Source organism: Lissotriton vulgaris, chromosome 3_1 (assembly GCF_964263255.1).
Source record: "Lissotriton vulgaris chromosome 3_1, aLisVul1.2, whole genome shotgun sequence".
Taxonomy (NCBI): Eukaryota; Metazoa; Chordata; class Amphibia; order Caudata; family Salamandridae; genus Lissotriton; species Lissotriton vulgaris.
Genome location: NC_141689.1, coordinates 1,112,432,259 through 1,112,455,383, shown reverse-complemented (window position 1 = coordinate 1,112,455,383; position 23,125 = coordinate 1,112,432,259). Strand labels below are relative to the sequence as shown.

At 41.1% G+C, this 23,125-nt stretch overlaps 1 protein-coding gene across 1 annotated transcript in view; it reads left to right on the top strand.

Moving 5' to 3' along the window:
- The window catches only part of BANK1 (B cell scaffold protein with ankyrin repeats 1), a 2,350,097-nt gene that overhangs the window by 669,837 nt on the left and 1,657,135 nt on the right, over nucleotides 1-23,125 (top strand). The window lies entirely within an intron of this gene.

Sequence of the window (23,125 nt, the reverse complement as noted above, 5' to 3'; positions counted from 1 at the left end):
ACCTCTAGAGGTTTAACTTTGTAGTGCATAGGTTTCCTGCCTCCCCTCTCCTGGCTCTAGACTAACTGCAGGGGTTATACAATCCTTTGTGTGAAGACAGGACATAGCCTACTCAAGTGTTAGTAGGACTGTGCCCACCTCTGTCCTCCCATCCTGCCATCGTTGGCCCATCCAGGCACACCTAAGCTCTCTTTTGTGTGTGGCTATCTATGTTGAATACACAAATACCAATTGTCAACTACACCCAGTCGTGTGACCAAGAGACAGGCTGCAAGCATTAAATGACTAAGGCAGGGAAATGCCACCTTTCTAAAAGTGGTATTTTTTAAAAGTTGTAACCATTTTTATTGCGAAATATGTCAGCAGTACAATAATGCGCACAGGAAGCCCAAAAATCAAAGTACACCTACTCAAGATCATACACAATGTACAAAATCTAGAACAGGAAAATAGAAAAGAGAGGGAGGAGAGAATCAAATTCATGCTAGAAGTAGATCACTCACCGGATGTCCAGGTGGTCAGAGGACAAGAGGCAACACAACAAATCAGCATCAAAAGGAGAGAACCAGAGTAGTAAACAAGACATGATGAAATGTAAGCTGTAACACCCCACTAGCCAAGAGTGGGCCGGGCACCCCACGTGCAATACACAAGTAGAATCTGCCATCCAACAGAGAGGCCTCTCACATGATGCAGGTCACAAGGAAGTGGGCTGATAGAATGAGGACAGGCCATGGGGAACCCATGAGTTCAATTGAGGTCCCGAGGGAGGAGGATGGCTGAATGGGGCTGGGCCGGAAGGGCTATGAAGAATAGGATTGTGATAAGGTAGGGCTATTGGATAGTGGGAAGGAGTGTCATAGACAGGCTACACGGCATAGTGCAGTGAGTTCCATGTTGTCTGGGTGAAAAAAGGAGGGAAATAGGAGCTACTCATCGGCACATAGTCACAGGGGTGAAGGGCAACTCTATTGTTTAGCATTGGGGGAAGGTGTGTCCTCTCCTAGGTTTAAGAAGCGGGACAAGATATGCTCAAACACTTCTTCTTTGTTCTGGTTCCAGTAAACAACCCTATTGTAGGATGCTACCTTATATATCTTGGTCAGCAACTCATCCTGGGTGAGCAGTTTGGTCATGCACTACTTGTGCAGTAAACATAGCTTTGCTATGGTCAGGCCCTTCAATAGTAACAATCTGACATGCATTGAAAGGTCAGGGAGGTCAGCAAAGTCATGCATCATAATCAGGGCTTTCAGCGGGTGTAGGTGGATGTCCATCACAAGGCCCGAGTTAGCACCTATATGAGCCCAGAGGCGGGAGACACCTGAACAATCGCAAGGCTATGTTTGATTTCGCAGTCCAGCTGTTCACACTTTCAGCAGCGTTTATGGTACAGGACAGAGGTCGCCAATATTTTAGAGGTACCCTAACTCAACAACCCGCACCTAAAATATAAATTAACAATTATATAAAGTACACAGTTTACATAATTAAGTAGCAATTAATTATTTAATAATTTATCATTTTATCAATAATGAATCAATTATTTAATTAACTTCCCCCATACCCTTGCAAACCTAACAACCCGCAACTTAAATCTAACTTACAAAATAATATTTGCACAATTTGCGTACTAAGCAAATAAATCATTAATATTAATTTAAAAAATATATACATTAATTATATTTATATAACTTCCTACCCTGTACCCTTACAAGTCTCACAGCCCACTACAACACTAAAAATTACTATTTTACAATTAAGTTAAAAATATAAGTAACTTAAAATTACAAAGTATAACTTAAAATGACAGAGTATATATAAAAACATTGACAACAATTATACAAACAATAAATATACAATTAAAACATTATTTAAACACACAAAGAAACGTAAAAAACAATATTTCTTACCTTAAAAACCAATTTTTTGTCAACAATATTTTTACACACAATATTTCTGTTTCACAATAATAAAACTTGATATTTATGCAGCTCGATATTTTTAACTCAATCTCTTTTCTGAATACCACTCAATATGAGGATGAGCAAGCGTCTGAACTGGAGGTGGCTGGTGACAGATGGGAGTCAGGGAAGGCAGGACGAAGTGGAGGTGGGGAAAGGGAGGAACCCTCTGGGGGACAATCAAAGGATAAGGGATAAGGCAGGTAGTGGGCAGTTAGCAACCCAAGTGGGGTGTACAGCACTAAACTGTGGGAAGGACAAATGCAGTTCTACGTCCTAAACTGTCTGTGGCAAGTCAAGAACCTCTGACAAGACAACCACCACTGCGAGGCAGTAGCGAACACCAACGGCATTAATCGTGAGAGGCGGCTGCCACAGTCGGATGTGGAGAGTAGCTATGTGCAAAGTGATGGCATGGTGCCAAGCACTAGGAGAACAGATAAACTGAGGGTGGACAAGTGAGTATCTATGGGAGTCGGGCCAGAAGTCCATGAAAGTATGTGAGCGGTCCCCAAACCTGCCAAACAAGTGGTAAGGTAAGCTAGGGCACACATAAGTATGAAGGAAGGCCAGGCATGGCAAGGGAAGATGCCCCGCACTAGATGATGATACACTGGGAATCTAGGAAACATGGGATGGGAGGTGGAAGGGAGACAGCAGACTAGCAGGGGAACAGTAAGCAGAGACTGAAGAGGCCCTCCCAAGAGGTATTTATTATAAGTATGATAACAGCCCCACAACTACTACTTACAAGTCAATGAAAGAGAATCGCCAATGCTGATTTAAGTTTTGGTTGTTAACTGACATACTGGTGAACTTCATTTCTTATAAGATTGTATATATCACTTGTAATTAGTTTAATGCAAATTTTTGAAAGAATGCTTGATATGATTATTGACAAAACTAATAAGAAGAAGTTAAAAAATATTTTTACGAACAGATAAATATTTCAGCTATCTGAATATCAAATCTAGGTGAAAATATCTTGAGTAATCACATGGGTAAAGACTAAAGACTAGATAACTTTTGAATGCTAAAAGGAAAGTTCTTCTCTTTGATATACTACTGATTGAAGAGACATTAAATTAATGGTGTTGAATATCATTCTTCGTAATCTATGTAATTGCAAGACACTTACACCTAAACATTCAGTTTATGAGCCACTGACCAATATGTGTGCATATTCATGTTTTGCAATGTCTACATCATTGAGATCAAAGCATAAGGTTCACCAGAGGAAAATAACAGAATGAAGATGACTATACTCCCTTACAAAGAATGCTTCCCCCCTGGACACCTTGAGGGCCCGTCAGGCCTGGGAACTAAATTTAGGCCTGGAATTACCTGCAGAGCAATGGCTTTACAGTTGCGGCCAAACAGAGCGTGTGTCCCTCAATTATAGGCATTGACTAATACATTTTAAATATCTACATAGAATGTATCGTACCCCGGCACACTTTCATAGGATAGGACTGGCTGGCGATGCAAGGTGTTTAAGCTGCTAAGCGCAGGATGCCACATTTGTGCATCTGGCCTGGACATGCCCGAGGGTGGCAAACTACCGGTGGAATTTGTGTGCGACGATTAACTCCATCACAGGAGACTCCTTTCTACCAGACCCGCTGTGTCTACTTGGATATGTTAAGGAGACATTGGACATGCACCGCCACCTAGTCGCAATGCTGTTACTGCTGGCCAAACGCAGGGTAGCGATACACTGGGGCCGAAGGCCAGCACCCACAGCAAAAGCGTGACTGGCCGGTGTCTCGCAGTGCCAAGCACAGCTGACTACTTTTGAGACCTTATGCCTCTGATGAACTGCCGTCAACATATCTGAAACCCATTCACGACATATCTCATTCAGCACGACACTGTCGCAATGGAAGTTCCTGGTCCCATACCTCCATACAGCTAGGCTGGCCCATTAGGTTGCACATGGGATAGGCCATGGTGCCCGCCACAACCCTTCCTGTATACAACACGGATCAACAGGATATTCTGACCCTGCAATGTTATAGCTTTATTGTTTCCAATTGTGGTATGGGGTGCCATACATTGTCTACTCTATTGCAAGCGATAATGTTGTAAGATGATAACACGTTGCTGCCAACTTTGATACACTGGAAATGACTCCTATACTGCATAATAGCAAAAAGATCTGTCCCTGCACTATTATATTCGGACGACGTGGTCTTGATGGCCCGGACGCCTCTTGCTATGTAAAGGATGGTTTCATTTTCACCCATTTTATGTCTAGTCTGGATTTGAGAACTAATTGTACAAAAACATTCTGCATGAATTGCGGCTCCGGGGCAAATAAAAAGAAAAAAATAATGTACATTAATTCGAATCCATTGGATTTTACCCCAACTTTTCCATACTTAGGTATATTGTTCTATCAATCTGGCCTATGGAAAAGTGAAATAAAGGCAAGGAGGCTGATGTTCTGTAAATCTATAATGCCCTTAAAAAGTTTTAGTAAGATGATGGGCAAAAAAACGATCGGTGAACTTTTAACCGTTTATAGAGGAACATGCGTAGCAACTGTCATTTATGGTGCAAGTATATGGGGATATGTAAACGTGAAATCACTCCAGGTGGTGGAAAACACCTTTATGAGATACCTTTTAGCTGTCCCGGAAAGTGTCCCTACATATATTTGTGACGCTGAACTTGGCCAACCACATATAGAAGATACTATTAAGGTACAACCGGTTCTTCTGTGGCACAGGGTTTGGACCACTGAGGAGTGTGTTTTTAACCGTTCTATTTTGAGGGACGTGATGAGCCTTGATAACGCTAGCAAGATGGGATGGTTATCCTATGTAAAGATGTTTTTAATAAACTTAGGCCATCATGATTACTATGATGATCCCTCTCTAATGTGTCATGTCCCCAGAAAAGAGCTTAAAAATCTTTGTATGATGCACCTGGGAGAACGTAGAACTAACGTTGAAATGACGAAAAAGACAGTGGTTGCCCATCAACTAATAATGATTTCCAGTAACATGCAACCATACGTTAAGTTACACAGGAGTGAATTTGAAAGGTTTCTATTAACGCGTTTTAGGTGAAATATTTTTATTTAGATTTGTTTGATTCCCCGACATGAACAACTGGTCAAGGCAACTCAACAAATGCCCATGTGATGATTTGTCAGAACAATCAAATATTCATATTTTGTTATTTTGCAAGTTTTACACAAATCCAAGGAAAAGATGGATTGTGCCCATACTGAAGAAAATGGAAGTTAATCAGTGTCGCCCTGCTTTTTTAGCTATTCAGAAATTAGATAATATATAATGTTGCATCTGTTTCTGCAGTTTTTAAAAATGTTTTTAGATCCCGAAAATCAATTCATGTATGAAATCCAATAAGTTCATTTCTATTGTACCATGATTATTTTTATATTTTAAATTTGATTGTACTTTTATGGTTGTTTTTAATGATAATAATGGAAGAAAGTTTCTAATGAAAATGAAAATGACTCCTATCCTGTATGTCTCTTGTAAGCATAAATAACATGTAAAAGAATATTCACTCAGAATGGTATTCCTGGTGTCTCCAGACTAGGGGAGTTTATTTGTTTTTTTGGGGTTCATAGAATTTTTTTCTGCATTTTGTTATATTGGGATGGGGTTTTCGTTTTTGTTTTTTTGTTTTGCTGTGAGTATAAACATAGGTAATTGTAGCCATTTGTAATATATAATCTGTAATTTATATGATAGAAATGGCAAAAAGAAAGATAATGGGGCCAGCATATGCCCAGAGTTCTGCGGTTACAAACACTGTGATTGCTTACATGTTAGAGAGGGCTATTGGGGTAGTAAATGCTGTAATAGGCCTGACCGAGAAACAACTTTCATTAGGCCTTGGCTCTGACTCTTTGGTTCCCTATCCAGAGGCAATGGATGGGATAACGTGGTATTTGAACAAATTCACCAACTGTAATACCACCAACGTTATATACCGTTTGACATGCCCATGCGGGCTTCACTATATTGGTTTGACAACTCGAAAGATTAAGATAAGGATTCAGGAACACCTGCGTACCATCAAGGCCGGCAAATTGACAACCCGCTTGGTGGGGCATTATCCAGAACAGAAACATCAGTATAGAGATATCAAATGGGTTGTCTTAGAAAAAGTATGGGGAGACACACTGAGCATTGAGAATAGACTGACTACCAAGAAAGCCTGATGGATCCATCAGGAACGGGCAGACCAACAGGGTTTGAATGATGTCATTGAGTGGAACACGGTAGTAGCGCACACATAGTTATAGGAACTGAGTGACAAAAATGATGTGTACTTCCCTGTTGACCACTCTGATGGTGAGGTCAATCCTGTGACACTACTCACAATGCTGTTGTGTGGTTGGTTACAATAATTTACCATCATAGAGGCACCAGCACTAGATGGAGTAGTCGTATATGGTGTCCATAGCCCATGTAATATATCACTTATAAGAACAAACTTCTCCCCTGTAAAACCTGATGGGTATCCAAGTATAGAAAGCATTTTAGAGATGTGTTTGAAGAGACTTGGGTTGTAAATATTTGTAAATACTGGTCTAATTCTTCAGAAAACCCCTCTTTTCTAAGCCAAAGTGTTGGTGTTTTAAATGTGTTGCATTTGCAAAATTAATGGGGTCATTGAATCGGTATAGTGAAGTGGAACGAAGAAAACCACTCTAAGATGGCGCACAAAATGAGGATCACATGATCGAAACTCGTTTGAACGGGAGGGGCGTGTCCTGAACGCCCACATTGGAACATTTAAACATGTCGCCTAATAGAAGAGGAACGAGCGGGGAGTGAGTGAACCGACCTCTACAGTAGAGGTCCGGTAAGTGAAAGCCTGAAGGAATGAATGGCCGCATGACATTAATTCCTAAGCTGCGGGTGGTGTCATGAAATAGTGACCGCTTTCTTTCCCGTTTTTAGATGAGCGAGTGATATGATAGAAATGGCCAGTGTGGTTGAAAACCGATGGATATCCCCTTGGGGAAAGTGTGAGAACAGATCGGGTGAATTGTGGGTTATCGTTGGCAGAGATACAAGCCACGCTACCCCATCTGAATGCGGAGTGCATGTTTATGTTGTAGTAAACTCATCTGACCCGAAACGGCTATAGAGATATGAGTCGTCACAGAAAGGGAATGTAAATATTTATTTTATTTGTAGGTTGAAGCTGAGCAACTGGCATTAAGACAGTGGGATAAGTGGACGCATAAACAACATCCACAACAGGTGGCTGTAGGTATGCCATAAGGGGGAAACCACCTGGTAAATGTCTGTGGTTTTTCTGTCCAATGAGCAGTAACAATATGAAGTTCCTTGTAGTGTATAGAGCAACTCTAATGTGTGTCACTTAGTGTTTTTTGTGCATGTGTTGTCTGTGTCTATGTTCAACAGGTATCAAGCTGTGAATTCACAGTGTGGCGAGGACTGACCCCTAGCCCTGAAGTTGTTGCTGATAAGTATTAATACTGTTATAGAACAGGGGTTGACCCAATGAAGTCCAAGGACCTGGGTATTCAGCAGTACAGACAACAATTGGTCCTCGACATAAATTTGACAATAAGAATAATCATAATCTTCAATCAAGTTAATTGACTCCAACTGCAGACTAAATCTGTAGACTTGATGGTATAGAGGATAATAGCCAACCGCCTCAAAGAAATATCATTACGGTACGTGTCAAAAAACCAATGAAACCAAAGAATGTCCAATTGGGACGATTAATTTAATATACCATATAGTAATGTCAGAAAGTCAATATATCTATGTACATGTATTTACACAAATCATACAGCAAAAGTACATTTTATTAAAAAAAAAAAAAAAAAGAGAACGTGCACAGAGAAAGATAAAGTAAGTGCTCAAGTGGATGATCAAGAAGATCAGAAAAAAGAGTGTGGTTGATTTATATACAAAAGAATAATGAGCCTGTCCTAGGTACTGCTTAGTAAAAAATACTTATTTTTTACTCGCTGATTCCTATGTACAATTCCTTAGTCCTTCAATTGCACCATTGGCAATGAAGAGAGGGGGTGGGGGGTGGACAAGGGACAGGGATTAGTAGGTACAGGCTCCCAAGGGGGAATGTCGTCGACGTTTCGACCCAACCATGTAGTGGGTAGTTCAAGTCCTCAATACCGGGTCTTCATCAGGACGGAGTAATGGGGAAAGTCTCTTTCAGAGTGCACGTCAATTAAAAACATTCATTGGGCACCCTTCCGTAGTGCCTTGTCAAAATCAAGTGCGTCAGTGAATCCGCACCCACAATGTCTTGTCAAAATCAAGTGCGTCGGTTAATCCGCACCCACAATGTGAGAGTATCCAAAGTTATACTACAGTGTTGATTCAAAGGTGTCTATCAAGCCAAATTCGCTCCGAATGTTAACGCATTTGTTGACCGGTATCGCATTCCATAACGCGAACCCATGTGGGAAGCCGAACGCCACTGATCGGAGAGACTGAGAGAGGAGAGTAATACCCCTCGTCCGTAAAAAAGATACTTGCAAGCACCGGGCATCTACATTTGTCTAAACACAACGATACCGGTCAACAAATGCGTTAACATTCGGAGCGAATTTGGCTTGATAGACACCTTTGAATCAACACTGTAGTATAACTTTGGATACTCTCACATTGTGGGTGCGGATTAACCGACGCACTTGATTTTGACAAGACATTGTGGGTGCGGATTCACTGACGCACTTGATTTTGACAAGGCACTACGGAAGGGTGCCCAATGAATGTTTTTAATTGACGTGCACTCTGAAAGAGACTTTCCCCATTACTCCGTCCTGATGAAGACCCGGTATTGAGGACTTGAACTACCCACTACATGGTTGGGTCGAAACGTCGACGACATTCCCCCTTGGGAGCCTGTACCTACTAATCCCTGTCCCTTGTCCACCCCCCACCCCCTCTCTTCATTGCCAATGGTGCAATTGAAGGACTAAGGAATTGTACATAGGAATCAGCGAGTAAAAAAGAAGTATTTTTTACTAAGCAGTACCTAGGACAGGCTCATTATTCTTTTGTATATAAATCAACCACACTCTTTTTTCTGATCATCCACTTGAGCACTTACTTTATCTTTCTCTGTGCACGTTCTCTTTTTTTTTTTTTTTTTTATAAAATGTACTTTTGCTGTATGATTTGTGTAAATACATGTACATAGATATATTGACTTTCTGACATTACTATATGGTATATTAAATTAATCGTCCCAATTGGACATTCTTTGGTTTCATTGGTTTTTTGACACGTACCGTAATGATATTTCTTTGAGGCGGTTGGCTATTATCCTCTATACCATCAAGTCTACAGATTTAGTCTGCAGTTGGAGTCAATTAACTTGATTGAAGATTATGATTATTCTTATTGTCAAATTTATGTCGAGGACCAATTGTTGTCTGTACTGATAAGTATTAATAGGCAATGAAACAGGTTGGCTTCATAGATCAAATGACGAAGCACTAAAGTAGGTCTTTGTTTTTAATGTGAGCAAACACACAGCAGTGAAGAAAGTTGGAAACAGTGCCAGTGATTGTTTAGCTCGTTTTAAGTGTGTTAGAGTCAGACAATTGATTTTGGTGGCTCTTACTCGGGGTCAGGTTTTTTCACTAATTTAGTTGGGCATACTTTTCACATTGATTTCAGTGGGGAGACTTCCGATGATGATAAGTGGAGCAAACTGGTGAGTACCTATCAAAAGTTCCCTGCCTCCTCACTTCTCACACACTTTTTTGGTGGTTGGTTGTTAGGAATTGTGGCCAGTAAATATACACAGGAAATGTTGTGGAGGAAATAGATACAGACTGATGTGTTTTTAAAGAAAGGGGTTAGGAACACCCTGATAGTACAGCAGAGTGTAGCTAGTACTTTAGGTATTCTCATCATTAAGGGGTGCGGGCATGTTCATGATATTTTACCCTAAAAATATATAGCAGGTTTTTTGTTAAAAAAAGTTGTGAGTGGATGGCAACCTGATTCTTTTCCCTCTATTATCCTGTTTGTGAAGGGTCCCTATTCAGAGGAACAAAATTCATTGAGATCCTCACATGCCTCATTAAGTGATTCACCCCACACTTCTAAAATGATGGAGACTACGAGATCTACGGAGCCTGATTTAGAAGTAAGTCCACCTAAAAGTAAAGAAGTTAAGAGGAACTAGAACCAAAACCAAGGGGAAGCCTGCTAGACCACAGAAATCCACCCAGCCGAGTCAAGCTACAGTAGTTGTGGGCGTAGGTCGGGAGCCACCTATTCCTGTAGGGCGCCAAGCAAATCCCAACACTGAAGACGGGGCTCTCTGTCTTCTTACAGAGGCATCCATGGTTCCGTTTTTAGAGAGTAGCAAAGAAATACTTGGGGATATAATTAAGCAGGAAATTGCCCCTCTTTTGTTACGATTAGATGTTATGACCTCCAAAATAACGGACATTAAAAGTATGCTGAATGAAAGAAATAAGTTGGGAAATATGAATTTTGTAGTCCCACCCCCAGATATTCTAATAGCTGAATCACACACTTGTCAGGCCGGGGGTCAGAGTTCCTTAAGACATCAGAAAAAGTTTAAATAGAAAGTCACTTAGTGTCACATATTTCTGATCACTCTACAGGTCCAGTCACTAACACCAAACACAGAAATATAGGTCCACAAGGAACAACAAATGGGAAGGACCAATCTTGTGTGAAGGGATATGCCCATCTCCCACCAGAATGTACCCCTTATACTATTATAATAAAGGGTGTGCCAAAGTTTGTCAGTGAGAGTAGTGAGGATTATATGGCCCTACTAAATAAATCAGTGAACTGGCCGAAATTAACCTCAGGTTTGACGGGTGATTTGTTCCAAGAGGTGGTACATGTAAAGAGAATGCCTTGGGTGTGGATTCGCCAGAAAGAAGACATAGGGGACTGTGTCATCATGAATTTCAATAGACCATATATTGTTGGGAAACTATTACATTACCTGAGGTAAAGGCCCACCGTTCCAAGTAAAATCGAAGTCCTTCCTTTAGGATACTTTAAAGACCTTCCAGACAGAGCAAATGCAGGACAGGAATCCCAACTGCTTTGCCAGTGAACCCCGTAGTGTTCCCTGTAGGGTTGAACATATGGGAGAAAGGCATCAGGGCAACCAACAGGCTCCAAACGGTATGCTTATTTTCACTACCATAACAGCAAATAGATCTACACCTTCATCCCAGTTAGATGGGCAGGATTGACTTGATCAGACCATGGCGCTTGAGAGGAGGGATAAAAGTAACGGGATACAGACCACAAAAGCTCTAGAAGTAAGTAACCGGTGGAAAAAGTTAAACAAAGGGAATGTACTGAAAATTAAGAGCTAGAGTGTGGCGGCGGTAAAATCAAAACTAAATAATCCAGATTGCATAAATGTCATTAAATCTGCCCATATCATATGTCTACAGGAAACCTGGGCTGAGAATGATTTCCACATTAATGGGTATTTTTCTATTTTAACCCCAAAAATACCTTCGGTAAGCAGGCGAGCCAAAAGATGTTTGATAATACTTATTTCAAATTTTCTGTCAACATTAGGAAAACTATGACCAAATCTCCCTACTATCAATTGTTGTATTTTTTAATCGATCTAAGGCATGAGGTGATTTTAATAAATGTTTACAATAATATTTTCAATAATACACGTAGTAGGGCTGCTTTAGAATTAGGAAAGGACATAGACACTTTTCTAAACAGGATAGGCTCACATCATATGCTCATTTGGGCAGGAGATTTTGATATTCATGAATGCCAGAACAAAAGCAGTGCATCTTGTGGTAAATTAGAATGTTTTGACTTTGACTAATCACATTTTCCACAGGACCCCGATGGAGAATCAGTAAACGAACTGATGTAAACACAATCTAGAAATTATTGATCAGGAATTAGGGGAAAAGGGCTCTATGATTCCAACGTTTTATGGTAACGGACACTTTTACACCATTGATCAGATAATGATTTCCACTAACGATTTAAAGATAGTTAAAGGTCTCAAAATAGAAAGTACCATGCTTAGTGAACACGCTGTTCTTGCCCTGACATTAACTGTCCTATATAATAAAATAAATGCCGCAGAAATAGCACCACCTATTAAATTATCTTGTAAAATCGGGGTGACAATTAAATGGACTAGAGTAAACAAACCTAAACTACTTAAAATGGTTATCTCTGAGCAATTGGATTATTTTGTTACCTGTACAGAGTGAGGAGGGGGATACAATAAAGTAGTAGAAACCTTTTGTAATAACTACAAGTATTTCCAATAAGCTTAATAAACTAGCTAATAACAATGGGAAGAGACCAGCTGGTCCATGGTGGTTTAATTCCCATTGTACAAGAGCAAACCAAGCATTAAAAATAGCCCTTCAAGAAACACCAAGAAATAGGGAAGAAATCGGGGGATTGGAAGTACAATACATTACTGCTGTTTTTAGGTTTGCTAAGAAATTAGGAATCCAGCCAATCAAAGAAATCATTACATTTTACAGAAGCAAATGCCTCTCTGTAGAGTTGTACGTCTCTCCGATATGGGGCAAAGAGAAGAACTCACAGTTGCAGGTCCAAGAAAGCATTTTTCCTCGCAAACTTTTGGCAGTGCCAAGTTCGGTTCCTGCTTTTATAGCACAAAAAGAACTTGACATTGGGTATCTAGAGGACATTATTGATTGTAATACATTAATGAGTTGGCATGGTATCTGCCCAAAGTAGGATACTAAGTTCACCAGGGAGATCATCAAGGGTTGCTTGGGCATGGACTGTTTTGATAAAATAAATTCTCTTCAGTACATAAATAACCCATTGCACTTACTAGTGGAAAAATGTAACCCCTCAGAATCTCATGGTATCCAGCAATTCAGTGAATAGAACATCGAATAATTCCTGGTGGGTAAAAGGAATATGTGTCGAGAACGATGGGAAAAAATCCAACCCACAATAAATAGGTACTCTATGGAGACAAGAGGGTCATGGGATACAAGGCTACCTGGTAGGCATGAGAAAAACCTATGACAGATTTGTGTTGACTAGATAACGCCTAGAAGTGATTGACAATTTAGTGGTCTTTCCAAAAACAGATCTGTGGCCCGGAACTTACCAAGATGCCCAATGTGGAGGAAAGGCAACACAGTTGACAACTCATTTTATGTTATGTTGTAAATTTTACTGTGATATTGCATCTTCTATGCTACGGCCCCTTATCACATCACAAAATGTGTTATTTACAATCAGGAGGCTATTACATTTTTTAAATCTCTGAGTAATGTGCATAACTGTTGTACATTCCTCGTTTATATTAAAATGTCTCTTTCCAGGTGAGAATCACAATCTCATTTGGACGGTTTATGCTAGGAAGAATACTGAAAAGGCTTTAGGGCTATGCCAATTCTCAGGAAGGCCTTTGGAATTATTTTAAAAAATTGGAATATGCAACTTGTGCTGTTTGTTGACCAGCCCAAGAATACTGCCTATATCATTATACATTGTCAATATTTTTCATATGGTTTCTTATATATCTCTGGATGATATATGCCACTTTTATGTATATGATCTTTGTCTCTTTTATGGATTTGAATATAAATCCGAATAAAGATTTTTCCCCCACATGCATCAACCTATTTAGGAAGTGCAAACGGTGCGAATCGGTAAAATTGGCCATTTGCACTTCCTAAATAAGTTTTTGGGATGCATCATGCATTTTTGTGAAATTCGGCTATTTTTAGCGATTTCCAAAAATGCGATTGCTTTTAAGGAATCGCAAATTTGCGATTCCTTAAAAGCAATGCATGATTGTTTTTCTAATTGCGAATTAGCAATTAGGAGGTGCAAATTACCACGAGGTTGAACCTCGTGTTAATTTGCGAAAAGTTTTGAAAAAGCTCTAAAAATCAATTTTTTAAACGTTCATGTTTCAGAAACATATGTCCTTAGGACATGTGTGTGTGTGAAACATGCACTTCAAATTACATTTCTGGGGTGTAGGAGGGGTCCTTTGGACCCCCCTCTGCACCCTTGGAATGCATTAACAAATTGCGATTTTCAAATAGAAAATCGCAATTTGTTAAAGCCTTCCCATTGATCCCTATGGGGCTTTTGGCCGAATCGCAAATAATTTGCGAAAATATACATGCATCCCATTTTGCGAATTCCAAATTGCGATTCCCTATTTTTCGCAATTTGGAATTTGCAAAAGGCCGGGATGATGCATGTGGCCGTTTGACTTGACTAGATCATTCTTAAATGCCGAAAGGAAAGTTCTTCTCATTGGAATACTACTGACTGAAGAGACAAACGATTCATGGTTTTGAATATCATTCTTCATAACCTATGTAATTGCAACACACCTATACAATTAGTTTATGAGCCACTGGCCAATAGGTTTGCACATTAGAGCTTTGCAATGTCAACTCAGTTGATCATTGAGATCAAAGCATAAAGTTCGCCAGAGGTAAATGACAGAATGAAGATGAGTGGAATAAAGAAGAATGCTGTGGGAGCATAACGGGGAAGGGGTAAATATGGATGGGCAAACATCAGAAAGATGGTCAGCACTGGTAGAATACATATGATCTAAAAGATGGGGTTCATCTCATAGAAGGAAATGACAGAGGATGCAAAGTAATTTGCCACATTTCCATTCCCCATTAAAACAAGCCTATATACCCAAATTCAATTTGTTAACACAGGACCTAAGCTTCAAATACATTATTAACTCTTTACCCTATGGTTTGCATACTCACAATGGAGTAGATGCATTTTTTTTTTAGGAATTCACAAACTCTTTCTGACAATGCTTGGAAAAATGTACCAATCGTAGCATTCTAGGATTAATCCTGGAAAAAATGTATCAATTCCATTTAGACGGTGGTTATGCAGATATGTACATATTGTCCATGTATTAAAATCAAAGAAAGCACAATGGCACTTTCTTACATTTATTTATTGAAGGAAGCTGGAGGTGACATTTTCGAAGGGGGGTTAGGGTGAAAAAAATATTTGTGAAGTCCCAACAAAGTTAAGGTTGTGGATGTGCACAAGTTACGAAAAAAAATCTAATGCTGAAATGCCAATTCCTCACTTGCAGAAGATTTATTCACATGACAGCACATGTGTAAGTAAAGCCCTTTACCAATGTGAAACGAACTATCCTGAATCGGAAAAGTGGTTTCACTTTCACGGTCATCCATGAAGCAATTTTGATGAGAAAGCCTGTCTTTCAAGGAAGAACGTTTAAAGAATGTGACCCTTAACTAAAAAAATCAGTCTATAGACTTCACATTGTAATATCGCTTGCGAAAATTGGTTTCTCTTAACATCACTTCTTTATTTTCATGACATGTCTCAGAGTTGTTCAAATTATCCAGATAATTTTAGAAAACGAATATGTCAGAAATTGATATAACTTTCTCTTGAAAAGAAAGTGATATAACTTTCTCCTGACAACAAAGTAAGCAAGGGCAATAATATCAAGGAAGAGCGATATATTATCGCCGCTTTTATCGGCAGGAAACTGCCGCTAAAGCGGCGATAATGGGCTTGATAATATGCCCTTGTAAATTCCCATAGAAGCCCAGGTTCTGGTGTTAACTGGGCTTCTATGGGAATTCACAAGGGCATATTATCAAGCCCATTATCGCCGCTTTAGCGGAAGTTTCCTGCCAATAAAAGTGGCGATAATGTATCGTCCTTTCTTGATAATATGGCCCCAGGTTTCAAAACATAGGTGAAAGTCAAGTCAAGCAGTTAGATTATTAATTAAAACATTAAATATTCTCCTATAGCAAGAGCTCGGTCTTTTAAACCTTAGTTTATTACATAACTAGGCTTTTCCTATCCAGAGACAAAATGGTGGTCATATTTAAATAATTTCGTTTTCACAATTACTGATACACATTAAAGCGTCCCATAAATGATAAAGCAAATGTTCCCTTGTTTTGAAAGCAAACATTATCTAAGTGGTGTTTGGTGAATATTACACAAAGAAATTACAGAATTGTTAGCCAAAAACAAAGTGGATGCATTTAAATAACCGTTTTAGTTTACATAATTTAAGAAATCCTGCCTTGCATATTGTGCTAACAATCGTTGACCGCTTTTTGAAGTGCAGTGGGTTTCCAAGCAATTTTTGCAGTTACCAAGCAAGCCATTGCAGGCAATTAGATGTTAAAATGTATTTATTGCAAAAAAGTTATATTTTCTGAGCTGATACATGCATTTGTTTTTACTGTTATATATTTTAATGCGCTTAAAAGTGAGCGAACTTTCAAACTGCGTTTGTTCTTGCAAGAGTAAAATACGATCTTTTTTTTTTTGCAACTATAAACATGAGTACATTCATTTTTAATATTACAATTAAGTCAATATATTTGACAGTAACTCAACAAATAACTAAGAGACAGCAATTACAAGCGAGATCAGTTGAGACGCCTGGTAAGCATATATTCGAATGATTGCAGGAGTTGGATTTTCGTTTGTTTTGTTGCATATGTATTTATAGAAGGTCGAAAGTTGAAATAATAAAAACTTTGGAGAATCCAAGATATTAATAACACAAATAAGCATTAGCAAAGCGTATAAGTCCCGCTTTTTAAAAACATACAATGGAAAATCTAAAGGATCTGCCTTTCTTTCGAAGGGTTTGGGTGACTTTGGGTGTTGCTCCTGGCTGTCTTAGATAGAAAATACCTTAGTGAAGCACACCAATATGGATGCTGTGACAAGGGCCTCTTTGTTGGACAGACTTTATTAGCAGAGGTCCACTGTACCCTTCAATAAAAGTATTTTAAAAAGAAGGCAAAACAAATAGGTCCTCATTTGTGGTTTTTTTGCTGTATGGCAGTGCAGCAGGCCTTACTGCTACGCTGCCCTACGGCAAAACGAAAGGGCAGGAATGCGCCGTATCTCTTAGATACGGCCCATTCCTGTCCTTTTCCCCTGCGCTGGCACATAATGGGCTGCGGTGCGCCAACACAGGCACCTTTGCACTATGGTGCAAGGGTACCTGCATTGCGGGGATGATTATTTTTGTGCAGGAAGGGAAACCTTCCTGCACAAAAACAATCACAAGAGGCATTTTTCCTCTTTCTATGTGTGCTGCAGAATGCACAGCTTTCTGTGTGAAAGGGGCACATATTTATAAGGCCATGAAAAGCCACATAAATGTGCCAGTGGCAGATTGCGCCACCGTAATGTCAAAATAGTGACGTTCCGGCGGCGCAAAAGTGCCAGCAGTGCCTCATAAATGAGGCTCAAAGTTTGATTGTAAGTGGAGAACTTAAAAGGCATGAAGAGTAAGCCATTGCATTGTAGATTATTTTACAAAGGGGGTCAGTAATTTTGGTGCAGCTGTAAGAAAGGCTTTGTTTGTGCACACCTTTGTTTGGTGAACGGAAAAGGCTGTAAACTCAATAATATGTTACCATGACAGCAATGTAATACAAATTAAGGTGCAAGGAGGATTAGTGAATATCTTTAGCCTGTCATAAAGACACATAGGAGGGACTTCCCTCTGAAAAACAGCCATAAGTCACCAATTAAAATGGCATCATGTCAGTAAATATGCCACTCATGTATTGACTCTGAACTTCAAGTGACATGTCATGCTGCATGTGCAGTCTAACAAATGAACTTCTCGAACCCATCACCAAAACCCAATGGGATCACAAATGGGATTGTGCAAACGTGCATTAAATCCCAAAGACCTATTTTATTATGAATATGCTGCTTTTTCTTAATGGTTGATAATTTTGCTCACAGACTATTTTGTAGCACATTCTGTAGTGTTGCTATTCCCTCTGGACAATCTCTTTCTGAGAAATGGAGGAAGTGCCACAGTTCACTTTAAAATGAATTAGGTGCTAAGATCCAAATTTTCCCAGCTCTGCCATACATGGACATCAATTAGTAGTCACCAGAGGTGGCAGCTTGCTAATGCTAGAAAGTTGTGAGTAGGGAGCTACCCTTTCTAACAGGAAAAGGATTGGGTCAGCAATCATATAAAATACAGAACTCCTTCTCCTGGATTTTATGAGTCATAGGTGATGTACATCCCTTAGAGGACGTTCTTCATTAATGAAAAGGGATTTGCAGTATTGTACGGGTTACCAAATTTACAACTAAAAGTCTATGGGATCCTAAAGTACTATGAAACCTTCATGCACACGGACAAAAGTTTTTGTAAAATGTCATTCATTTATTTCTTAAAAGTTAAAATTCATAATAACACAAATCTGTTATATGAAACAGCAAGAAATACACTTTCAATTTTTGCAAAAATATCACTCAATGTTAAAAAGGGTTATGCAATTAAAAAATGCTGTTATAGCATTATCTACACCAACATATTAAAACATCACATTTATTGATCAAACAATAATATAGGAACAAAACTGTCGACGCGTTTTGTTCCTATATTATTGTTTGATCAATAAATGTGATGTTTTAATATGTTGGTGTAGATATTGCTATAACAGCATTTTTCCATGCCAGATTGTTAGCTTATCCCCATTGAGATAAATGTTGTTATCTTAAAAATTTGGCTTGGATCTGCCCTCCAAGACCGACTTTGGAGAACACTGACTTGTTTAGAGAGAGGGCTGCTGTGTGCGTTCCACATGAAGAAATATGTCCACAGCTGCCTGGTGCCTAACAATTAAGATGGGTGGTCTTTGGTCCCATGTCAGTGCCATGGAGGTGTGTGTACTGCAACTAGAACGGTGCCCACCTGAGATCAGTTGGATGCCGGGACATGCCCTCTGAATGTCTTTGCAGGTGATATGTGTGAGAAGTTGGCCTGGTATATGATGTCCACTATTCTAGTGGGCACCTTGCACCAGTCTAAATGACCCTTATTGATGGTAGGTTGTAAAGTCAACCTTATAGAAAGCTATCCTAGTGGTAGCTGTGGAGATCAGCCTTCAGGCTAAGACTTAAAGGCAAGTTAAGCTAGTTGTTTTACCAATTATAATCTCTTGAATGATCAAATGAAAGCACACCACACAAGGTATGTATCAAATATATATGTATTTATTCTAAACACAACCCCTCTGGACTCTTTAGAGGTCAGAGGTAAAAGTACAATACAAGGAACTTATTAGCAAACGATAAGTTGCACAGTATACGTTATGTCCTAGGGGCCTCACAAACCATATAGTAAAATAGTGGAATAGGAACCACGTGAGAGTTAGAAAGCAGGCCTAGGGCCTGTAAAACCGTTGGGGCTACGTCTAACCACCCAAGGTTAGGATGCAGAAGGCCCACGGGGATGCATGCAGTGTCTAAACACAGCCGCAGATCACCATTGGCTTTCTATGGAGAACGAACAAGTTACAATTTAAAGATTAAGGGCACTTAGAAGTAAACTACGATGGAACCCTTTTAGACTAGGACACTTCGTGAGTCAAGACCCACGGGGGCACCAGAGTACTCGTGTTACCTCACCCAGGGAAGCCGGGTGTGTAGGTGTCTTTTGGTGTTGGGTTTCGTCGTTGATTCCTATGGAGAGCTGCGAAGAAAAGCTGCAGGCGACCAGAGGAAAAGTGTCTGGGTGGATCCAAGGGTGGATCGGAGATGTGAAGAACCTGAAAGCAGAGGGGACAGAGTCTGGGTCGCTAGCCAGTGACCAGGATGGTGAGGAGAAGATGCCAACCAATGTCGGGTGTTTTCAGGTGAAAGAGGTGAAGCTTGACTCTTAAGCCATGAGGACCAGGAGGTGTTGATGACAACCAGGAGCTGGATTTGAGCTGTACCATAAAGGATCTAGCTAACTGCAGTGTCGGAATCCGGATTGGACCCAACAATTCTTGGCAACAGCAACCCACGCAAGATGACAAGATTGGCTTCGGTGCAGACCAGCAAGGTCTGAGGGACTCCTCCTTTGGAGAGGAGTGGGAGCACGTCTGGAGCAATCAGGAAAGCTCAGGAAACAAAGGATCGGCCTTTGTGGGGGCTCACTAGCCAATGGACTAGGAACCGCGAAGGTGCCTCGAGCTGCGATGAAGAAAGGGGACTCAAGGGTCACTTGCGGAGTGCTGGCCTCTGCACTTCTGTGCAAAAGGAGCTCGGGCTGGGGCTTCAAGCACTCCAATGCACAACTTCAGGATACCTCAGGAGGTAGGTGCAGTTCCAAAAATGCAGGATGTCTAGGAGTTCCGGTCCCACGTCTCTCGTGTCAGCTACGGGTCTCAGCTTTGCTGGGAGCTCGGGTCAGCTTCAGAGATTGCTGGAAGTCCATGTCTTGTGTCTCAGAGTCTTTGGGATCCGGTGGGAGCCTTGAAAATGCAGACCTCCAAAGTTGCAGTTGGGGCCTGTTTGAACAGGGTGGTCACTCCTTGACCACAAGGGAAATTTCTTCCATCTTCCAGTCGATATGGAACGTCGAAGGTCCAAGATATATGTTGCAGAGTTTCGTCCAGGGTAATCTAAAGTCCTAGGGACTTGAGTTCTATACTTATAGTAAGTTTAGGGATTGGACTAACTCTAAGGTCCCTCCTATGGGTGGACCTGGGGAGGGAGTGGTTACACCCCTTCCCCTTTGTCCAGTTTCACACCAGAGCTGGGGCTGAGCGCCCCAGAAACCGGTTTGAACTGGGAAATGCATGGAGCACCTTGTGTGCCCCAGGCAGTGTCTGAAAAGCATTTACTGACTGCAACCCACCCTGCCCCAATATACTAAAGCCTGCCTGGGGAGGTGCTAGCACCTCCCTGGACAGGAAACATATTGTCGCCAGAACTGGCGGGGGCGGTAGTATTCCAAAGTGTTTGACACCTTACACAACATGTTTTGATAAAGACAAAACCAATGTTAGCATTAACTGTGAGGATTATAATGCACTTAAGAGTATATGGTATGGCTATATCATAGAACAGCTATAAGGAGATGGTTCCGAAAGCTGCAGAGGGGCTCAGCTCATGCTAGGGCACCCTCTCACACAAAACCAAGCACTCTGCCTTCAGGATTGTCAAGTCCTGCCAAAGGAGTGACTTAGAGGTTACTATGTGTCTATATATAAGGTAGCTATAGGTATACTATACCTAGGTAAGGGGTGCTTACAGCATCTTACCCAGGCTGCAAGTGCAGACCTGTGGTGTCAGTTTTGAAGGCTAACCAGGGGTGGCACAATACATGCTACAGCCCCTGGTAGGCCTCTAGGGTGCCTATGCCCTGGGTACCTAAGGTACTATATACAGGAGCACGCAAGGGTACCTCAGTAACCAATCCGGCATGCACCTAAAGTACATGGTAACAATTTAGAGAGAGTACAGCTATGCTGTGTGCCTGATTAGCAGGGCCACAGCCATACTGCAGTCGAAAAACCAGTGAAGCACAGCAAAAATTGGGGGTAACCATAGGAAGCAGACCCTACGCTCCTACATAACCCCCCCCCCCCCCCTCCCCCCCCAATGCAGGGACATGAAACTAACCTTGACCAGTTGAGTCTTCATGTTCTAAATGGAAATATCTGGAGAGTCCATCCGCATTGGCATGGTTATTCCCAGGTCTATGTCCCACTGTATAGTCCATCCCCTGTGGGGAAATGGACCACCTGAGTAGTTGGGATTTTCACCCTTCATCTGATTTAGCCATAAGAGGGGCTTATGGTCTGTCTGAACTGTGAAGTGAGTACCAAACAAGTATGGCCTCAACTTCTTCAGAGCCCAGGCCACAGCAAAGGCCTCCCTCTCAATAGTTGACCAACGTTTCTCTCTAGGGGTCGCTTTCTCCTAATAAAAGCTACTAGCTGGTCCTGGCCTTCTTCATTCATTTGTGATAGCACAGCCCCTACTCCCAACTCAGAAGCATCTGTTTGAACGATGAATTATTTGGAGTAGTTCGGACTTTGCTTTGCAGAATTGGTGCAGTGCACATGACCTGCTTCAGGTCATCAAATGCCTTTTGTCAGCTGACTGTCCACTGAACTTTCTTAGGCATTCTTTTAGAAGTTGTGTCATTCAGGGGTGTCACTATGGAACCATACCCCTTGACAAATGTCCTATAGTACCCAGTCAGGCCCAGGAAAGCTCTGACCTGGGTCTGGGTGGTTGGAGCTACCCAGTCCATTATGGTCTGGATTTTGCTCTGCAATGGCTAAACCTGGCCTCCGCCTACAAGGTGTCCCAGGTACAAAACCTGAGTCTGCCCTATCTGGCACTTAGTGCCTTGATAGTTAGACCTGCTTTTTGCAGGGCCTCCAAAACATTTTTCAGGTGATCTTCCCAGGTGGAACTATAGACAGCAATATCATCAAGATAAGCTGCACAGTAGTCTTCCAGGCCTGTGGGGACTTTATTCACCAAACTTTGAAAATGTGGCAAGTACATTTTTCAGACCAAAGGGCATCACCACAAACTGATAATGCCCACTAGGGGTTGAAAATGCTGTTCTTGGCTTTGCATCATCAGCTAGTCTGATCTGCCAGTAGCCAGCTAGTAGATTAAATGTGCTGAGAAATTTGGCAGATGCCAACTTATCTATGAGCTCATCTGCTCTGGGTATTGGATGGGCATCTATCTTAGTGACAGCATTGAGACCTCTGTAGTCTACACAAAACCTCATCTCTCTCCTACCACCCTGGGTGTGAGGTTTTGGCACTAGGACTACTGGACTAGCCCAAGGGCTATCTGAAGGCTTAATCACTCCCAATTCCAACATTTTCTGGGCTTCAGTCCTGATACAGCCCCTGACATGATCAGGTTGCCTGTAAATCTTATTTTTAACATGCAGACTGTCCCCAGTGTCCACTTCATGAGTGCACCAGGTAGTCTGACTTGGAGTCGGTGAAAACATATGTCTGTATTGTTGCAGAACTTGTCTGTAGTCAGTTTGCTGCTGGTCAGTGAGGCTGCCTGCCAAGGCTACACCATCAACTGACCCATCATCAGAGTTCTGAGAGAGCAGGTCTGGGAGAGGGTCACTCTCTTCCTCCTGTCCTTCACCTTCATCAGTAGCCATGAGCAAGCCCATGTCTGCCATGTCAACATATTGTTTCTGTGTGTTGACATGAAGCACCCTATGGGGGCTCCTGGGAGTTCCAAGATCTACCAAATAGGTGACCTATCCCTTCTGTTCAACAATAGTGTGAGGTCCACTCCACTTGTCCTGGAGAGCTGCTGGGGCCACAG